Source organism: Sorghum bicolor, chromosome 2 (assembly GCF_000003195.3).
Source record: "Sorghum bicolor cultivar BTx623 chromosome 2, Sorghum_bicolor_NCBIv3, whole genome shotgun sequence".
NCBI lineage: Eukaryota > Viridiplantae > Streptophyta > Magnoliopsida > Poales > Poaceae > Sorghum > Sorghum bicolor.
This window is the reverse complement of record NC_012871.2, coordinates 54,217,009-54,227,243: the sequence shown is the minus strand read 5'-3', so window position 1 is coordinate 54,227,243 and position 10,235 is coordinate 54,217,009. Positions and strand designations below refer to the sequence as shown.

Here is a 10,235-nt window from a genome sequence, read left to right as displayed (position 1 = left end):
TTGGGGCAAAACAGAATTTCCAAAATTACTTTTGATTTTCCTGAACAACTTGAAAAACTCCCAACATGAAAGTTGTTCAACTTTTTGAGCTCTACAACTTTCATGTTGGTCACTTTTCAAAATTCCAAATAGATTTTGAATTGGAGATTCAAATTGGAAAAGGGGACACTTTCTGGAAATCTGTATTTTCAAAATTACTTTGAATTTTGTAATGAAACTTCAAAACCTCAAAACACCAAAGTTGTACATCTTGACAAGATCTACAATTTTGCTTTGAACTCATCCCCAAATTTTACTTAGTTTTTAAGTTACACAAAAGGGGGCAAATCTATGGTTCTAAAATCAGGGTTCCCCCCCTAATCTTTCGGAAATCTTTCACCCTAGGGTTTTAGCAACCAACACAAGCATCAATACACAATGTAAGCACACTTTCATTCCCTAAGCACAACCAATAAAAATAAACTTGTTTTAAGTTGAGCATAATAATGTGCTTAACAGGTATGCGATGCAATGCTCATGATGACATGATCCAGTTTTAGTAACCGTAACATCGGGGATGTTACAGAACTGCCTTGACCGAGCGAGGGGCAAAATCATCCACTCGGAGAATCTTCTCTCTCTAGAAACCATGAAAATCATATTCTATTATGCAAGATGGGTTACCACTAATATGATATAATAATGATACTCAGCCATTTTGATGTTGGTGTGATGCAGACAAAATCTTGTTTTTCTAATATCCCATAACAAAATTTGCCTAAATACCAATGAGTTTCCACTTGCAGGCCAAAATCGTAGGATCCAAAGTAAGCTAAAATGATCTAAAATTTAACCCTTAACTTTAGCCAATGGTCTAAAGTGATGTTTAAATTTTAGTCAACCTCATAAAAACATCTTAGTTTATTAAACCAAGTGAACTAAAATAATCTAAAATTTAGCCCTTAACTTTAGCCAACTAATACCATGAGATGCAAATTGGCCTTCGTTGTTAGTTGTCATCTTGCAGGCACCTCGATGCTTGTGCATAAAATATGCTCCATAGCAAAATAGGGTATGTGTGTCCATAGCAGAGCATCCCTTTATATTTTTTGATTTCTCTCATCTGGATACAACTGTAGCATCTGTTCATACACAAACACCTACTCATACACACCTCACTCACACTGAATGTGCATAACTAAATGTACAATTACACACAGATCAGTACACTATCTTTCTAGAGATTATCGGAACCATCCATGGCTTCATAAGGTGATAAATACGTCATAATCGCTTTGTAGCTCCATGCTAGAGAGGCTATAGAATATTATTGGGAATAAATTCGGGTTAAAAAATGTAAAACCTTCTAGAATTGAAATCCCTTAGTGCCTCCACGCTCACCTACCCATGTCCTGTTCATAGTTACAATGGCAGGTATATCACGCTGTTGATTCGTCAAATAACGACGCACTCTGACGGAGTGACGGTTCCAAATTTACTCTTATTAAGCCTGCTGAGCTCGGCCGATCTTCAGAGTGGCCACGGTAGCAAAATTAATTTTCACCGTCCATTTTATGATCTATGTTTCACGTTTACCTCCACCGTTGTTTTACTGTTGGATAGCAGGTGTCGTTGCCCTGATTGGTTCCGGGGAAAATATCTCTCTCGCCTGCCTCCCATCCGTTCCTCTCTGGCTCTCTCCCCTTCCTCTCCCTCGTTCCCTCCGCAGGCAGCAACAGCGCGGGCGAGCCCGGTGGCCGGCCCCCTCCCTTCCCCCACCTCTCGCACGGGCGGCCCCTGCGGCACGGCGTGGCGTGGCCGGCGCACTCGGCCTGGCGCGGTCGGCCACCGTCGGCGACCGTGACCGCCCCTTCAGCGCGCGAGTTCCTACAGCCAGATGGCGTGGCTCTGCTCTTCCTCGATCCGTCCACTTGCTGGTTTACTCCTCTCTCTCTCCCTCTCCCTCTCCCTCTCCCTCTCTCGTGATGTGCCAGATGCGTTGCGCTCTCCCCTCTCCCTCTCCCTCTCCTTCTCCCTCTCTCCTGATGTGGCATATGCATGTATGCATGCTTGATTTTACGCTAAATATGGTATTCTCCTCCTTTTTTTCTATCCATCTGCATAGTTATTGCGAATATTGTTGTTCTTTAGGTCTTGGTCTGCTCCATTTCAATGGATCTGATAGCGGGCAACTATTATGCCAGAGATCTGAGCACATGAGCATGGGAGTGATATTTGTTTGACACCATGTGTCCTGCAGTGCTAACATTTTTAGGTTTACTAGTAGAGATGCACGTGCGACACGCACGTGACTATCAAAAAAAAATCATTCTAGTGAAACAATAATAATAACAATGATTCTATTGTTTGCATCGAGTTTATAATTCTATTTCGCCTATCCGTCCCTCACCAAACATTTTTCACAAGAACATAATAGTGAGAAAGGGTGCTTTTGGCATGACTTCACGCCCGCATGCTTCTTGGCCGGGGCAGCAAATCGTGGCTTCACGTCCACACGTGAGAAGGGTTCCCGCTCCTAATGCGTAAAAGTGCTTTTGCTATGGCTCAAGGTGCCGAATCTGTTGGTGGAACCAGAGACAGATCACCACCAAACAGGCTGTGTAAGTATTTGACCACGTTCTCACGTCCATATCAGTGTAATAGTCAAATGAATGTACAGAACATGAATTTAAATGCCTCACGATTTAAATATGGTTAAGTTCACAAAAAGATTCAGTTGTTCGTAATAAAAAACAAATAAACTCTGAAATCACAGTATTTCTTACAATTGTTCTTGTCTCTGCTCTTTCCTATTCTTCGTGCCTTGAGTCCTGTTGCTATTCTCCTGGATCTACACAAGAAAATTTCTCCTATATCCATGCAAGAAACTATAGGATGTAGTTAACAAGCAGAATTCAGAGGACACATGAATAATTAATGCACCAAAAAATTCCTCACTTTTCTGTTTGTTCCCAGCCTGGTTTCTGCTCTATCACTACGACTCTAAGATGTCTACCTGCAAGAAAGACGCAACACAGAGAAGACCAATGTATAAGCATCAATAGCACAACAGCGAAGGTTCTACTCATAAAATCATTGCGTCGACTGGCGCTGCAAGGTGCGCGGTTGCTTCTTGGGCCGGCGCTGCGGGTGTGGAGTACTACTTTTTGTAATCAAGTGACAGAATAACAACGATAAACTCAAGAGAATGTACCTTTCATTTTTGATGGACCATGGAGCCAGAGCTCCCCACAAGAGCCTGGAGGCAGGCAGCAACCAGTTTCCACATGAACAATTCTTGCATGCATGTTTGGAGCCAGGAGTCCTACTGAAGCATACTTCTTCTGCTTTGTATTGAAGCCACGAGTTCCTACAGCAGCAGATTCAGTCATGCCATAACCCTGTGAACACATTACATTGCATGAGAGTGAGTATTTTTTTCTGTATGAGGTTTCTCTATTTTCTAATAAAGCAAGCAGTCTTTATAAATCATTTAATAAAGTTCTGCGGAAAGAGCAAAGTTGCTGCTATGACTCAGCCGCATCACAAGATGTACAGCCAAGGGACTCCTAGGACAGCAAACCATTAATCCAACAGTTTTGTATATTATACAGAAAAATAAGATACAAATTCCAACCTGCCATTTCAGTTCTTCAAACATAAGCACCATTGAAAGATAGCGACTTTTCCTTACCCGCCCCGGATACCCGCCGTCGCTGGGAGGTTGTCGCAGGGCAGGGTGATGGAGTCTGAGCAAGGGGCGCCGCCGTCAGCCGGGAGGTTGTCGCAGGGCAGGGTGATGGAGTCCAAGCGAGGAACGGCGATGCGAAAGCCACCCGGCGAGGAAGTTTTGTTGTTCGCAGGAAATTTCGCGGGCACCAAGCGACGCGACGAAGCGACGGAGGTCGGCATTGGCGCGGTCCGGAGTGGAGAGCTGCTGGTTGCGAAGGTTTGGGAGCGGAGAAGAGGAAGCGAGCAGGGAGTGGGGCTGTTCCTTCCGCTAGGATAAAAAACCAGGCGCAGACCACACAGCACACGATGGACTCTTTTGCGTACCAAGCGACGCGACGAAGCGCAGTGTCGAGGAAGAGGACGCGGGTATCCGGGGCGGGTAAGGAAAAGTCACGGTGTGAAAAATTTCGGAGCGAAGTAGATCGATTGCCCACAAACACGCGTTTCTGGAGTAAGGATAAGGAAACATCGTGGGCTTAACCGAATGCATATCTAATCAGATGCGTTAAAATCAGAGATTGTCATGCCATTGCCTGTGATGAATTTCTTCCTTTGCCTATTCATTATCTGTGAACATTGCCTGTGATGCCAAATTATATACTGTCATTCCTGAGCAGATGCCCTATTCCCAATGATTACATTGCCAAACACTTTGGCTGTCTGCAGTCACTTTTGTCTCATGTTTCTTTAAGTTATCGTGCTTTTTTGTGCTCTACGCTTTTATCAGGTCATGGTCGAGTGTTAGTTCTCTGCATTGAGGGAGAGATCATGCTAATTAAAGGAAAAATTTCAAAGCAACTACTATCCTACCGAGTGAAGCTGCAGCTGTCATCCTGAAAAGTAAGATGTTTACCATTTTTGGATGGATAAAAAAGTATGAGACCATTTAAGTCATGGGAAAACTCTATATGTGTTTTTACTTTCCATTTTGTAGCATCTTCAATTGAGTATTAATTGGTGTCACCGCATTTATTTAATATATAAATATGGCTCATAGTTTTGCAAATTTGATATATCATAATATGTGCCCTGTTCAAAGAAGAATGGTTGGGTTACCATAGAGGTTTTGATGGGAAATTTTCATGTATACTTTGGGGTACCATATAGGTTTTGGAAATTATGCCTCTGCTATAATATGAATTCTGTAAATATAGCCTCTGAAAATTATACCCTGAATTATTATATCACAGCACTAATATGATCTAGAAATTTTATAAAGCGTTTGCTAAATTGTGTTTTCTGCTCCAAGGACAAAAATATTAATAAACGTTTTAGGAAGGCTCCTCTGTGTTTGTGTGAAAAAAAGGTCACGAGGCTTGCCCATTTTTTTATGCGTTAGGATTTCATTCCCAATGCTTTGGTGCTCTGGTTTCTTGAGCGCCTTTACCTATATCAAATTGTTTTTGTTCCTGTTCTTCCTTTACTCCCTCTTCTTCGTTTCTCTCCTAATTTGACCTTCGATTTGTGTTTTGGGCTTACAAGGAATACTCATATCTGTTTAACATGATCTATTTTTATATCGTATTTGTCTTTTGTTCTACCACACCTTGTGTCTTTGTTATAGTTTCTTTGTTGCAGGTCATGGTCGAGTCTTAATTCTCTGCATTGAGGGAGACAGCATGCTAATTTAAGAAAAAAAAATTCAAAGCAACTACTATCCTAACGAGAAGCTGCAGTTGTCATCCGCAAAAGTAAGATATTTGGCATTTTTTGATGGATAAAAAAGTATGGGACCATTTAAGTCATGGGGAAATTTTATGTGTGTTTTTACTTTCCTTTTTGTAGCATCTTCAATTGAGTATTAATTGTGGTCACTGCATAATATATACGGCTCATGGTTTTGCAAATTTGATATATCATAATAGGTGCCCCTGTTGCAAGAAGAATGGTTGGGTTACCATAGAGGTTTTGATGGGAAATTTTCATGTATGCTTTGGGGTAGCATAGAGGTTTTGAAAATTATGCCTCTGCTATAATATAAATTTTGTAAATATAGCCTCTGAAAATTATGCCCTGAATTATTATACCACAGCACAAATATGATCTACAAATTTTATAAAGCCTCTGCTACCAATTCAAAAATATCTTCACATTAGCTGCACCTGGTTATGCCTACTTCCTCTTGTCATCTCCTTCCTAATCAAAACATGCGTATTCTAATTACAGCCACCTGATAGCCAAGTTGTATTTTTACTGATCCATGCAATACCTAAATACCTTATTAGAATGTGAATATATGGCTAATGCATTATATTTCAACATTCCTATATGTTTATTAACAAAACTGAATCCATCCTTTTCACAGGCATGCCAATTTCAGCGCACTCACATACAGCATGCACAATCCTCCCTTGTGATAAGTATGCCGATCCTGTGATGCCATTTGTCATCCTATTTTTATTTATTGTTATACATGCACATTGTTGACTCAAATATTTAACATAGATACTTACAGATGTCATTTGTTTCATCATTAATATTCAGCCACTAGTTCCTATATAATTTCTAGAGGCAAAGACAAGCCCCTTAGAGAGGTGCTCCATAAAGTATCTGTAGTAAGTGTTTTTATCTACAAAGAGCTCTCAGTACTTGGTCACCACCTTGCATCTCCATAATATATATATATATATATATATATATATATATATATATATATATATATATATATATATATATATTTAAAAATCGACATATGGGGGAAAAATGCTATTCCCATATTGTGCAAAGACACAGCTCAAAAGTAACCTTATAGGGTGCACAAGGTAAGGATTTGAACATTGTCCAAAAATTTGTAAGTTCTCTCACAAATATAGTTGCTCTGTAAACTATCTCCAGCATATATTGTTTCTTTTTTACATGACATAATGGTTCCATCAGCTCATTTTGGTACCATGTATTGCCAAGTAGTTGTGTTATTGCCTTGAACCCAACAAGTCCGCCTGTACGTCCTTGTTTGATTTGCATTACTTTATGTACTATATAGTTTACTTTTAGCCAATGTCATATCATCTGCATACTTTTACTTTCATTACAGTCAATTTTCCTTTACTGTAGCCAAGCAGTTAATTTCATTGCCTGTGGTTTCCTCTTGAGGTTATGCTGAACAGTTAAATATGATTCAGTGCTGACAATTCCTAGCTATCTATTGAGGATATGGGCATTGGAAATTTTGCAAATTACTGAATGTAAGTGGTCCTCAAGACTAGCTAAATGTCAACTAATAGTTGTCTAGTCCATTGATTGCTTGCGTCTTTAAAATCTTCTTGGTATCAATCGAACTGTGTTTTGCATACCTATTGTAATCATCTAAATGAATGAAAAAAAGCCTCTCTATCCAGAGACTGATTTTAACTATCATCTTAGGCTTTTTTTGACCATATTTGTTTTCACGTTCTTCACTTCATTTATTTTTAAAACCCATCATAGTTACTGCTGCCTGTTGAAAACTAGCTTTCCATCTGTTTGTATGTGACACACTTATTATTTTATATAAGCCTTATGACTTCAAACTACTAGCAGCTAGAGTTCTAGCATCAATCTTTGTGCTCTCAAGCTATAGTCACATCATTGCATTGTGCTTACTCAGTAGATTACTTAATACACGATTTTGTTTGTGAATTCTTTGATGTGAAAATTAGGAAGCCGAAGTACAAACCTTATTATTTTCTTATGGTACTAAAGATGTGCAATAGAAAGAGCGAGAAAGGACCACTTTGAGGGCTTTATACCAGAGGTGTGGCCATCATCTTGTTCGTGGCAAATTGCTACAACAAATAGTTTTGTGACAATGTCAGCCTACATGGAGGGGTGTATAGAGAAGGTTTGGGATTACAATTCCCTGTTTTTTTGGACCTCTATTTTGAACTAGAGTTATATTTTAAACCTCTAAGGGTTAATGACTAATGCGATTTACTAAACCTAGCTCCTTTTAAATAGAAGCTCTAAGGCACTTCTAATTATTAACATGTCATCTTGAGCATCGTGAAGGGTGTGAAAGATGTTTCCACACTTGGTGTGAACTGCATGCTTTGTGCCTCTAATTTATTTCCTAATGGAATAATTTTGGATACATGGTTAATTGGCAAACCTCTTCTTCACAAGTGAATTTACTTTCAGTCAGTTTTATCATCCTGTGCATGCCCTTTTTTCCCTTACTTCGCTTCATCCTACCTTTCATTCCAAGTACTTACTCTATGCAGGCTATGCTCAACAACAAAACATGATTTAGTGTTGGCACTTTCTGGTTATATCTTGAGCCTATGGTCAGTACAAATTTTGTGAATTACTAAATGTAAGTGCTGCTCAAGACCACATAAATGTCAACTAATGCTTATCTAATCCACCGATTACTTTTGTCTTTGAGAATTTAATTTGTTGCCACCAATCCAAGTGTGCTTTGCATAGTCACCGTAACCATCTGTACTGAGTGAAAAAAGGCCAGCCTCTCTAAACAGACATGTGTTTGTATTTTTTCTACTATTGTATAATCGACCACTTATGAATTAGAGAATGTATGCCTAGGTCCACGGGGGTCCCATGTTCAAATTCCGATTTACAGATTATTTAGGCCAATATGTTTCATAGCACAGTGTCTGTTGTTGGCTCAAAGTAGGTGGAGGCTCAAAAAAGAGCTTTTCTACTTTGCAAAGCTCGCATGAGTTCACATTTTCCCATTGTCCTAGTAATTGATTCTTTTCATCTTTAGCCTTACTCTGTCATATGAAGAAATAATTATTGCAATAGTTCATACTTCAGTGACATAAACATATACTCTTGCACAAGCTTAAATTATATCCACATGAAAATAGTAAAACATGAGTCCAATCCAACCAAAAGATTTCTTAAAAAACAAATATGTGTATAGGTTTTAGAAATTTCAATGGAACCTGCCCATGGTTGATCAAGGTAAAAACTTTTGGCAGTGGCTAGGGTACTAAGGTAATAAACATGCTAATTAGGAAAAAAACAGGGGCAAGAACATAAGACCAACCTAAGCTTTCTGGATTCAAATCCAAGCTTTCAACATATTGCACATGGGCATTTCTTATCAACATCTAGAGCCAATTGCAAGAAATACAAGTTTCTTATCTGCTATCATTCAACATGCTAAGGTTTTCATTTTGCTAATGCTATTGCAAGTTCAGCTACATCCCAAAATACCTGACCCATGATGTCAGATCAGCTAAAGTGCTTCTATTTTGCTAGTCAGCAGGAAATCCCAATATATAGTATATCTGACTGCTTACTGTTTTCATATTTGAATATGACAACTCCAACCATCTGAATAAAAGAAACTATTTATGGCTCAGGAGAGGAAATTTTCTGGATTTTTTTTAAAAAAATCGTAGACATCACATGGTCATGTAGGCAACAGAGAACTCTGTGCATCAACTAAAAATAACACAGTATGCAAGATATCTTTTTTTCCTAGTCAAGAATCATACCTGACCAACCCATTGTATTGTACAGGTGCAAGCATGTCAAATTCTCGGCTTATAATTATAACATGAGTTCTCTAGCTAACTGTTGTTCTTTTTGTCTGTTAATCATTTTTTTCAAAACCATGCCAGCTGGTGAAGACAACTTCTATAATGTTCTTTGCTGATCTATAAACAACTTAACTCACTGTACAGCTTCCAACTGATCTGTAAACTGAATGAAAAATCATTTAATTGTCTACAGTTCAGTTCCCAAATCACCACAGTTTCTTTCAAGTTCTGACAAGCATTCTTTTTTTGTTCATCTATGTGCTGAAAACATTTCCATGCTACCCTAGGTGGGTCCTTATGATAAGTATTACTTCCTGACCACAATAACCTCATGGAAGTACTTACAGGTTACAGCTCAGACACCAAAAAAGGAAGGCTCTTCTAGCATCATATGTTTGACTATGTACTTTTATATTTTTATACAGATGTTAAAAGATTTTAAACACAGATAAGATTTTCATGGTGTAAAACCTCCATTGTACTGATGATACCTTGTCTAGCTATAGTAGGTACCACTCATTAGTTGTTAAACATTATACCAATGTTATTTATCATCCTGTAATAAATGTGTGCGTCGCTAATCGAACTCGAATTCCATTCTTTCATCCCAAATTTGTATTACCAATTGTATCATACTATCTATCATTATCACCCAGCATCTTTAGGCCAAATTAGGGCGACGCGCGCAAAGGCACGCGCAACGTACTAGTTCCTATCATGCAGCATGCTATCCTAGCGTTTTGTGAGTGTATAGGACGGACCATGCATGAACCATGGAATCTGTCCCGGTACGTTCTCGCCTACGTACCTACTTCCCTATACCTTTTTACTAACAACGTGCACGTGCAGGAAAACTGATACTCAGACAGGGGTGTAATATAATTATAGTATACACACACCATGCATGCCAGGAATACTACGACATTAAGGACATAGAGCTGTTTGACAGAGCTCTATTAGCTTCACATCCACCTATATATTAGATTCACCTTGATCCACATAAAATGATTCCTCTGTGGATCTAAGATTCGTCAA

The 10,235-nt window shown here is 39.0% G+C and overlaps 1 long non-coding RNA gene across 5 annotated transcripts; it reads left to right on the top strand.

Annotated features, from left to right (window-relative positions):
• LOC110432884 lies at positions 1,559 to 9,805 on the top strand. Of its 5 annotated transcripts, none has more exons than XR_002450164.1 (7): positions 1,559 to 1,916; positions 2,417 to 2,600; positions 2,956 to 4,551; positions 5,290 to 5,402; positions 6,017 to 6,071; positions 6,766 to 6,896; positions 7,911 to 9,805. It is a non-coding gene; the product is annotated as an uncharacterized LOC110432884 (long non-coding RNA). The 5 variants fall into 5 exon arrangements; XR_002450163.1 differs by lacking the exon at positions 1,559 to 1,916 and having other exon boundaries at positions 2,342 to 2,600; positions 2,956 to 3,406; positions 4,439 to 4,551; XR_002450165.1 differs by lacking the exon at positions 1,559 to 1,916 and having other exon boundaries at positions 2,342 to 2,600; positions 7,911 to 8,002; positions 9,488 to 9,805.